This window comes from Silene latifolia, chromosome 6 (genome assembly GCF_048544455.1).
Source record: "Silene latifolia isolate original U9 population chromosome 6, ASM4854445v1, whole genome shotgun sequence".
NCBI lineage: Eukaryota > Viridiplantae > Streptophyta > Magnoliopsida > Caryophyllales > Caryophyllaceae > Silene > Silene latifolia.
The window spans coordinates 39,130,230-39,142,598 of record NC_133531.1 but is presented as its reverse complement, the minus strand read 5'-3'; positions in this window follow the sequence as shown (position 1 = coordinate 39,142,598).

The following is a 12,369-nucleotide window of genomic DNA, read 5'->3' as shown; positions in this document are numbered from 1 at the left end:
TATTCCAATTACTAAAACAAATCTTATTTATTCAAATTACAATAAGATATAAATAATCTCTCTTACAAATGAATTGTTCAATTTTAAGGAATTTATTAACTTGTATCGTTATACAATTAATCAATTTGTCTATTAAGGGAATTGTCCTTTAGGGGTGACCTTAAGGGATCAACTGATCACCACCGTCAAACGACAGTAATGTCAAACTCTAGTTAGCCAATCATTACTGATTAATGTTGATCAGTTGACTATATAAATGAATCATCCCTTACGTATTCTTAAGTTGAGATTTAAACATGTGATCGCACTATTGTTGAGGACACATACTCCAACAATCTCCCACTTGTCCGAGACAAGTGTGCGTTGATACGGTCGTTTCTGTACCAAAAATAAAATACCTAGCTACTACTAACAGAAGTCAGCGGTAAGTAGGGTCGATCTCCACAGGGAGGCGGTTTACTATCTACTTGTCTATTCTATCTGTCTAATGTCACAATTAGGGGTTTGAAATGTTTTGACTAGACTAAAGAGGTTAAAGCAAGAGGGAAATGAATAAGAGAAAATAATGAAGAAATGCAAGGGTAAATTAGATAGAAGAGAGAAATATGCTAGGAATCGGTCTACCGTGGCAGCTACACTATCGGGTCAACTGAGTCGATTAAATTATTGATAAGAAGAGCGAGGTCGTCACCTTTCGGTCCTTAAACCTACGATTATACCCTTTCGGTCTCTAATCGCCCTAGGGTCTCCCTAACTTAGCTTTCGCCCTAATTAGGTATCACCTATTGTAATTAAGCAAGCCTTCCCTTCCAATCTTTCGATCCAGGTCGGGGGTAACTAATTAATCAGTCTCCTGCATGCATTCATTCAACCTAACCACAATTATATTGCTTAATACAATTCTTGTCGCAAAACTAATCTAATCATGTCGATCCTAACATATTGCTACCACGATTTCCCTAGTCTTAACATATTAAAGGAATTAGCTACGCATGGCTCGGGATACTACACTAGCAATTGCTAATCTAATAACATAAGACATGGCAACTAAAAAGAGAAATAATAAAAGCAGTAAAGAAACAAGGAGGAATAAAAGGGAAGAAAAAGTTACAGAGTAAGGATTCGGAAAACAAGAGGCAGAACAGAAAGTAGTATTCAAACAGTAACCAGAGGAAAGTAACGTGTGATTCCCCGGATGAGAGTCAGAGGAAAGAAAGAGATGAAGATCCTACAAATGACGTCCTAACTTCCTATTTATAAGAAAATAGAATTTATTTAACCTAATTGACGGAAATAAACTAAGAAGCCCAAGACCGCAGGATAAACCACTCGATCGAGTGATTTAAAACCACTCGATCGAGCAACTTAGGTCTCAAACCGTTCGATCGACCAAAACAAGTGCTCGATCGACTAAACACTAATATGAAACTGTTCGATCGACCATAATATCTACTCGATCGACTTATTAATTGACCTAAAACCACTCGATCGACCGTATATTCCATTCGATCGAGTGAAACTAACTTCAGCAGCTACAAAATCTCGTTAGTTTAGCTTTAAATTGACTATTTAGCTCCCGAAACAGCTTCACGCATCCCAAGACAGCTATAATTCCGCTCCAAATTCACTCTTCCTCCAAATGCATGCAAAACGGACGATAAATGGCTTGATTCCACTACTTTCTGGTTCATTCCTGCAAATAAGACAAAATAACCCAAAGTAGCATATTCGGGGCATTTCGTAGCATAAACTACGGTAAAAGCATGGAAATACGTGCATGAAAAGGCCTAAAAAGACTATATAAAATGCACGTATCAAATCTCCCCAAACCAAACCTTTACTCGTCCTCGAGTAAACTAAATGCAAACTAATTGAACGGAAAAGATAACTCAGAGCTAGCTATAAATGCCCACTTAAACCAATTTAATGCAAGCAACTAACACTTATAGCAAACAGTCAAATGCAAACGAGTTGTAAGATGTTTATAATAAAGCTGAACCGTCGACCTTGCAAGACCTTTAATAATGGACTCTCACGGGTCACTCTTCTCTCATGAAGCAAAGGGTGAACATATATATGTAAGAGAGAAAAAAAAATAGTCGCTCACCTAGACTACGACCCACATAAACATGCATGCAACTAATATGATAGACAATTCTAGCTACCGTACATACATTCCAACCAAACAAGGTCCTGTCACAGCCGAGGGCTTACAAAAATATGGTAAAGTGAGGCAATGGGTAAGAAAAGGCAAAACATTTATGGGAATGTGGAGGTATAGGTGATCAAGCTAGTACCTAAACAAAACCATATGACAACATCCATTTCCAACTCAATTATGAATTAAGCATGAGTGCTTCATTTGGCACAAAACTCACCAAACCGAACTGAAAATACTCCTCAATAAATGTAAATAAAGCATAGGAGTGAAACCGTCTCAATACAAACTCTCTTTTTTTTCTTTCGAAATCTTTTGTTCTTCATTTTTTTCGGTTTCTTCTTTTCTTTCACGTTTTTTTTCGAATTCTTTTTCATTTTTCATTTTTCACGTTTTTTTTTTTCATCAACCTCCTTTTCTTCTTAGATTACCAACTCCGAATCAACATAATACGAACCAAACTTGGCAGAATAAAATATGTACCGCAAAACATACACTAAACTAGCTTGACAAGGCAGGCTAAATTTGGAATGTAGCTAAGGGTCAACATGCAAATTTGGCTAATGTGGAGTTAAATGGGTAAAATTGAAAGAAAAGGGAAATGTAAGCACCTCCCTGCATGTGATACCAATTACTAACCCGAATGTATGGAGGCAAAAAGTAATTGAATTTCATTATACGTGCAAATTGATGATACATGATATGCAAGGAGTAACTACTCACAATCCTACATGAAACCGGTCATAAATGACACCACTTTATACGGCTCTAATCCTTAGAAATTATAAGTAGGTTGCCAAATTTCAGGTCAAGTCTATATGTTCAGCTAAATTTAACATTAACTCGTAGATATGCAATAAGACAAAGCTAAAAAGAATAATAGTTTATGCAAGGCTTAAGCAAAAAGACAATTATAGTGCAATATCATCATTGAAATCGACCGTTCCGACTCAACCTATATGCTAAAAATAAACGTGAAATTTTTTTGAATTTTGTAATTTTTTTTTCAATATTTATGGAATTTTTAAATCTTATATGAAAAATAAACAACAATGCATACGGAAATTAAACATGATAACAAAAATGCAATAAAAACAATATGCCGACACAGATATGGATGCATAACCTCCCCAAACCAAACCGTACAATGCCCTCATTGTACCAAAACATGGAAAGGAAATGCAAACTAAAAGAGAAAGAGAGTGAATACGGAAAGCTCACAAGATTGCGCGAATAAGGGACCTCCCCAAACCAGCCAGCAACGTGGGAGGTCGCTAAACAGCTCATATCGTCACAGGAAGCTAATCCAAGTCAAAGGGCTTTCAAAACTGCTCGATCGAAAGGAATTTAGGTCGATCGAGTAGTTCTCTCTTTTGCAGGTGCTCGATCGAGTAAAATAAATGCTCGATCGAGAGGATTTAGCAGCAAAAGTGCTCGATCGAGTACAAAAAGTACTCGATCGAGTGATCCTCAGTGTGTTCCTGCAAAACGCAAATAAAAACAGCCCGCAAACTAACAAAACAAGCATACTGATATTGTCTATGGTATGAAAACTATTTATTACAACTAAAACTGAAATAAAGTGCAAAACAATTAAAAATAAATCTCCGGATTGCCTTCCAGGTAGCGCTAGCTTCAGTCAGGTCCCAGCTCGACCTTCTTTTCTTCGAGGCTCTCTAATTAATCACAATCAAAGCAGCTCAAAGAGCGCAGCATGAGATCGTACATCTGCGCATGTGCTACACAAAAATGTAAGTAGCACCACAGTGGAATAAAGAAATAGGAAATAAAAGTATATAAACATTTAAGTCTAACAAACTTCCTATGAGAGCTCCTAAATTTATCCACAAAATAAAGGAGCGCCGGAGCAATTGACAGTAAATTAGGGCCCCGTTTCAGATTAACGAAATTAAAATGATAAGGACGGTGAAAAATCGTTAAATTGTACGACCTACTAGGAAGGGGCAAAGCATTAGAATGCAAAGCATAAGTCAAACGAGGCAATTTACTATTTAAACAAACAATAAATAAATTATCGTTTACTACCTCAGGTTGGTTGCTTTCAACGACGGAATCATTGACAAAGGAAGATCTTACCTCTTCCGTGCTAGGAGCAATTACCGACTCAGCTGCTTCCTCGTCACCCTCCTCAGTGGATTTCAGCCCATAAATCGCAGCCTCAAATGCATCCAACTCGGCCTTGAATAGGGGAGATTCACCGTAATCATTATCATCATCAAAATCATCATCTAGAACAAACCCACATGACGAATCAATGCTCTCGCTGGCCAATTCAGTCGATCGAGTAGAATTGTTACTCGATCGACCACTTCCTTCCTGATTTTCACTCGATCGAGTGCTTTTAACTGCTCGATCGAACGGTTTTTCTGGCAATTCACTCGATCGACTAATATAAGTCACTCGATCGAGTGATTCTGCCTGTACAGTGCTGAAATCCTCATGTAAAGCATTAAAATATGATAGAAATTCGTAATCCAAGTCATAAAAATCATCCTCAGCATTGCGCAACACGGTTTCTTCATGGGAAAAACCGCTCTCGGTACAGTATTCCTCTTCTGGTTGCCAACTATCCGACTCAGGAGCTAACTGAGCTATTTGAGACTCGAGCTTCTCAAATCGCACACAAGTGCGTCTATCATCATCTTGCACTTGGAATGCAAGTGTTTCCAACAAAGATTTCAGCTCCGCAATCTATTCTTTCTGTATATCAGGAGGGTCTTGTTGCGGTGGCCATTGATAGGGTGGATGTGGCGGCACAACTACAGGGGAATGGCTAACACGTCCCCAAAGCTTGAACTCGTAGACCGCGTCATTTTCTGCCATACAAAGAACTGCATTGTGCTCAGCAGCACCACATCTCCCGCAGTAAATCACCTGCTGCGCCATATAATGGGACATAGGCGATGGGTCAAAGGTACTCAAGCCTTCCCTTTGACAATATTTCACCTAGAACTGTCTAGGTAGAACCTGTAAGGCCTATCAAAACAGCACTAAAGAAAAAGATTAGAACGGCCTCAAGGGACAAATCCCCTGAGGCTAAAAACAGACAGAATTAAACAAATAAATAAATAGTTGCCTCCCCGGCAACGGCGCCAAAATTTGATACGGTCGTTTCTGTACCAAAAATAAAATACCTAGCTACTACTAACAGAAGTCAGCGGTAAGTAGGGTCGATCTCCACAGGGAGGCGGTTTACTATCTACTTGTCTATTATATCTGTCTAATGTCACAATTGGGGGTTTGAAATGTTTTGACTAGACTAAAGAGGTTAAAGCAAGAGGGAAATGAATAAGAGAAAATAATGAAGAAATGCAAGGGTAAATTAGATAGAAGAGAGAAATATGCTAGGAATCGGTCTACCGTGGCAGCTACACTATCGGGTCAACTGAGTCGATTAAATTATTGATAAGAAGAACGAGGTCGTCACCTTTCGGTCCTTAAACCTACGATTATACCCTTTCGGTCTCTAATCGCCCTAGGGTCTCCCTAACTTAGCTTTCGCCCTAATTAGGTATCACCTATTGTAATTAAGCAAGCCTTCCCTTCCAATCTTTCGATCCAGGTCGGGGGTAACTAATTAATCGGTCTCCTGCATGCATTCATTCAACCTAACCACAATTATATTGCTTAATACAATTCTTGTCGCAAAACTAATCTAATCATGTCGATCCTAACATATTGCTACCACGGTTTCCCTAGTCCTAACATATTAAAGGAATTAGCTACGCATGGCTCGGGACACTACACTAGCAATTGCTAATCTAATAACATAAGACATGGCAACTAAAAAGAGAAATAATAAAAGCAGTAAAGAAACAAGGAGGAATAAAAGGGAAGAAAAAGTTACAGAGTAAGGATTCGGAAAACAAGAGGCGGAACAGAAAGTAGTATTCAAACAGTAACCAGAGGAAAGTAACGTGTGATTCCCCGGACGAGAGTCAGAGGAAAGAAAGAGATGAAGATCCTACAAATGATGTCCTAACTTCCTATTTATAAGAAAATAGGATTTATTTAACCTAATTGACGGAAATAAACTAAGAAGCCCAAGCCCGCAGGATAAACCACTCGATCGAGTGATTTAAAACCACTCGATCGAGCAACTTAGGACTCAAACCGTTCGATCGACCAAAACAAGTGCTCGATCGACTAAACACTAATATGAAACTGTTCGATCGACCATAATATCTACTCGATCGACTTATTAATTGACCTAAAACCACTCGATCGACCATATATTCCATTCGATCGAGTGAAACTAACTTCAGCAGCTACAAAATCTCGTTAGTTTAGCTTTGACTTGACTATTTAGCTCCCGAAACAGCTTTACCTATCCCAAGACAGCTATAATTCCGCTCCAAATTCACTCTTCCTCTAAATGCATGCAAAACGGACGATAAATGGCTTGATTCCACTACTTTCTGGTTCATTCCTGCAAATAAGACAAAATAACCCAAAGTAGCATATTCGGGGCATTTCATAGCATAAACTACGGTAAAAGCATGGAAATACGTGCATGAAAAGGCCTAAAAAGATTATATAAAATGCACGTATCATGCGTCACCAATTCTCTTGTCCTATTATGATCTCCCACTCAATGCAAGGTGTCTCACAGGTCGTACTTGCATTTGATCATATCTTGAGTGGTTTCCTCGATTTGGAGAGTAACTATCTGACCGGAATTATCTACCATAGATACCTTCCGAGAGTGGCCACGCATTTTCAGTTTACTACTCCTCGAGTGGCCTTGAGATTTCAAATAACCCTGACAAGGGAGTGGACTATTCCTATCACACTATTCCCTTCGTTTAGCCACATTTCATCATAACCCAAAATGTACTCATTTGACTTCAGTTACGACAATCGTAGAGTATAAATCAAAGCCATTAAGAAATTTGTGCCAACTTGGGCGAATAGTCTTTAGTCAAAAGAATTGACTCATAAGAATACTATAGCAGCTCTTGCCACGACCAGGCTTTATGAATTACCCGAACTCTATAAGCGGTCACTGCCCGACAGAGTGTCCCATACAGTCCGTCTATGTGATCGACTAGTCATCCCATATGACCGTGGCACTTGAACTTACCATCAATCGCATCACACTCTAGTCACTTCGAGACGTCACCTCCTTTAAGTAACTAGGGGCGAATACTATGTTAATCCAGTTCACTTTAATGGGGTTTAATATTATCTCAATAACCCATTTGGATACAACAAAGTAATAAATAAATGAGTTTGCACAAAGAAACTCAAACGACAAATGCGATTATCACATATAAATTAAAAACAAAGTTTTTCATTTTATATCTCATAATCTAATACAAACTTGGCATGCGTTTTAGACCCATGGAAATAACATGTTGGTCATGCTTAGCCTGTGATAAAGGTTTGGTTAAAGGATCAGCTATGTTGTCATCCGTCCCAACCTTACAAATCGCTATTTCCTTTCTTTCAATGAAATCTCTAATTACATGAAATTTTCTAAGTACGTGTCTAGACTTGTTGCTAGACTTGGGCTCTTTAGCTTGAAAGATTGCCCCACTATTATCACACAAGATCGTGATAGGATCTTTGGCAGTAGGAACTACCCTTAGCCCCTCCAAAAATTGCCTAATTCACATTGCTTCCTTGGCAGCTTCAGACGCTGCAATGTACTTAGCCTCTGTTGTAGAATTCGCAATGACCGACTCTTTGAAGCTCCTCCAGCTAACCGCACCACCATTAATCATGAAAAAAAATCTAGCCTGGGATTTCATGTCATCTCTATCTGTTTGAAAACTCGAGTCTGTGTAACCCTTAACACATAGCTCGGAGTCACCTTCAAACACTAAGATAGAATCTTTAGTCCTTCGCAAGTACTTGAGGATGTTCTTAACTGCTATCCAGTGACTCTCACCTAGATTTTCTTGATATCTACTAGTCATGCTTAAAGCATAGGAGACATCTGGACGAGTGCATATCATGGCATATATGATTGATCCAATAGCGGAAGCATAGGGAATCATCTTCACGCATTCAACATCTTCGGGTTCGGAGGGAGATTGAGACTTGCTCAAAATTATTCCACTACCCATAGGAATTAAGCCTCTTTTAGACTGATCCATGTTGAAGCGTCGAAGAACCTTATCAATATAAGATTCTTGACCTAATGCTAATATCCTTTTGGGTCTATCTCTATAGATCCGGAAACCTAATATGCGTTGTGCTTCTCCTAAATCCTTCATTTGGAAATGATTTCCCAACCACTCCTTGACAGAGGATAACATTAGAATGTCATTTTCAATAAGTAGTATGTCATCCACATACAATATTAGGAACATAACATTGCTCCCACTGAACTTCATGTATAAACATGGTTCCTCAACACTTCGAGTAAAACCATTTTCTTTTATATCATTATTAAATCGATGGTTCCAACTTCTTGATGCTTGCTTAAGACCATAAATGGATCTCTTAAGCTTGCATACTTTGTTAGGATTTTTAGGATCTGCAAAACCTTCAGGTTGCATCATATACACCTCCTCTTCTAAATGCCTATTTAGAAAGGCGGTCTTGACATCCATTTGCCATATTTCATAATCATGAAATGCGGCGATCGCTAACAGTATCCAAATGGATCTCAGCATGGCTACGGGGGAAAAGGTTTCGTCATAGTGAAGACCATGAACTTGGGTAAAACCTTTTGCCACTGGCCTAGCCTTGTAGATATCATCATGTCCTTCTATGCCATTCTTTACCTTAAAGATCCATTTTCATTGAAGAGGTCTTGCTCCTTCAGGCAAATCCACCAAGTTCTAAACTTGATTTTCATGTATAGAACTCATTTCGGATTCCATGGCTTCAAGCCATAAAGCTGAATTGGGACTAGAGATTGCAGCTTTGTAGGTGGCAGGTTCGTCACTTTCTAGAAGTAATACATCAAGAATCCCATCCTCTTGGATAAGTCCAACGTATCTATCAGGATGACGAGAAACTCGACCCGACCTCCTCGGTTGAGGAATAATAACCGAATTAGACGACGAAGGAATGTCTTCATGTGCCTCTACTTCGGTTTGTGGCTCTTGAACTTCATTAAGTTCAAAATTTCTGCCACTCTGTCTCTTAGAAATAAACTCACTTTCTAAGAAGACAGCTTCACTAGACACAAACACTTTGTTTTCATGAGGTTTGTAGAAGTAATAGCCTCGGGAGGTATTGGGGTAACCTACAAAGATGCATTTTTCGGATCGTGGGGCTAGCTTGTTGTCGGTCTTTACCTTGACTTAAGCATTACATCCCCAAATCTTCATATTGGATATATTAGGAACCCTTCCTTTCCACATCTCATATGGAGTCTTTTCGGTTGCTTTTGTTGGACTATTGTTCAATGATTTGATTGCGGTTTGGATTGCAAATCCCCAAAACGAGTCGGGTAACTCGGTTTGACTCATCATAGATCGAACCATATCGAGTAGGGTTCGATTTCTCCTCTCGGCAACACCATTAAGTTGTGGTGTACCGGGTGGAGTGAGTTGTGACACAATGCCACAACCTTTCAAGTGTGAATCAAATTCATTACTAAGATACTCTCCACCACGATCGGATCGTAGTGCTTTTATCATCTTGTTATTGGTTTTCTACTTCATTTTGAAATTCTTTAAATTTCTCAAAAGCTTCACTCTTGTACTTCATTAAGTAGATATACCCATATATACTTAAATCATCGGTGAAGGTGATGAAGTAGTCATAATTACCCGTAGTGGTGATTGTCATTGGTCCACATACATCGCTATGTATAAGGCCCAATAGTTCACTAGCTTGAGTCCCTTTACCACTAAAAGGATTACGAGTCATTTTGCCTAGGAGGCAAGATTCGCATATACCATAGGATTGAAAATCAAATGGTTTAATAACATTAGTTGAAACTAATCTTTTAATGCGATTCTCGTTGATATGACCTAATCGACAATGCCAAATGTACGATTCATTTAGATCACTTGACTTGAGTTTCTTGGATTGTATTTTATAGATGTCATTACTTGGATTTGAAGTCTCTAGAACATAAATGCCACTTATAGAAGAGCCTTGGCCTATGACCAAGTCATTTCTAGAAATAATACAACAATTTTTTTTAATGGCAAAATTAAAGCCCTCTACGTCTAACATAGCAATTGAAATAATGTTCATAGAAATAGAATGTACATAAAAACAATTATGCAAATATAACTCAAATCCATTTGCTAGAACAAGTACATAAGTTCCCTTGGATGTGGCCGCTAATCTAGCTCCATTCCCAAGTCGGAGATCAACATCGTCCTTGCTCAGCTTTTCCACGTTTCTTAGCCCCTGTAAATGATTACAAAGGTGAGAACCTCAACCGGTATCTAATACCCACGTTGTGGTGGAAGTAAAATTTACATCAATAACATAAATTTAAGAAGGAATTTTACCGAGTGGAATAACAAGTCCATCCCTAATATTTCCCAAATATATGGGGCAATTCCTCATCCAATGTCCCATGCCATGACAATAATGGCATTCATCATCAACTTTGGCTCCTTTGGTAGTCCCACTAGCCATCTTGTTTCCATTGTTGAATTTTCGACCTTTCTTTCCCTTCCTTTTGAACCATTTCCCTTTAGTTGCAAGAGCTTGCTTGCTAGGACTCCACTAGTTTCGGCATCCCTTTCTTCTAAAGATAAGGATCCTATAGATTTAGTGAGATGGTCTTCCTGAGACACATTCACAAATGATATAGTAGGAGGTATGGAGGAAGTAATGAAATTAAGGTTTCCGTCGGAACCGATCCCAAAATGAAGCTCTCTAGTTGTATCGAGATTGTTGTTGGATCAAATATCGTCAAATAAGTTATGACAAGACTCAATGGTAATAGGTGTTGTTGCATTTGTAGGACCCATTGTGATATATAAACTACAAACATGGAGGTAAAGGAAATATTAACATTTGTCATTTTAATCATACTTGTAAACACTTTAAACAAGATTTAAGCATTTATATAGTGACCTCTACCCAACTATTATAAATGATCCCGAGATCCAAATTCATATCGATTCGGGCACGGTGAGTGATGCGTGTCATTTATATGATGTTTTACACCCTATTTTGCACGCTTTTCAGAGCTCATTTGTTTAGTTAAGCTACCATTGTTCCTATTTTCGTCTACTTTCGTATTTTCATGTAATATTGCAGATTATTGCGGAAATGAGTAGATATCAAGCCGAATCCGTCTCCGAGTACCTAACATTGCATTTGACATGAAGTAAAGGTTCGGGAAATGAACTTGGTGCGCGTATCGAGGCCCGAAAGATAACTTTACGAAACTTTTGGAGCAAATTACCAGCTACTCCAGTCGATCGACTGAACCAAGTGGTCGATCGACCAGAGCACGACTATCGGCTTATGTTTCAACGAGACCGGTCGATCGATCGCTTTGCATGGTCGATCGACCAAACCGTGATGCTGGCGTGAATTAAAAGAACGAGATTTCTGAAGCCCATTGTATTTAGGTTTTAGGAAATAAGAGTTGCGTGATATTCCTATATAACGTAACCTTAGTTTTCAGAATAAGAATCAATTCTTCCATCACCAAAATTTATTAGGGTTCATTCATTAGCTTAGAATATTTTCCGTCAATAAAACTTTATTTTCCGCATCCGGTTTTGATCTTTCCTTCTTGTTTCATACGGTATTTCTCTGTTACATCATTCAGTTTCGCTGCTTTATTTCGTTCATAGTTTAGATTGCTAGATAGGATCCCAAAGCCAATTATCGTTTCATGTTATTTGCTTGTTTAGTTAATTTAAGTATGAATTCTTTAGCTTTATTCGATAATCTTATTGTTGTTTTTGTCATAATCATGAGTAGCTAAACCCATCGTGCTAGGATGTAGGGGAACTGTAGTGTAGGCGGCATTAGAAATATGTAGACCTGAAATCGCGCCATGGTCGATCGACCGCCTACCCTGGTCGATCGACCGGCTCCCGTGAGATTAACCTCGTTTTAATTACTTTAATTGCTATATTTGACGAATCGAGTGCACGCGACTAGTGGAATGCTTTGGAATTGACCGACCCGATAAGATCGATAGATAGGGGAGGGAAATAGATTACCTAATTAAGACGACTAAATTAATGAGATCGAAAGATAAGTTAATTTAGACATTTAAATCACTTCTCGGACGAAAGTTAACATTA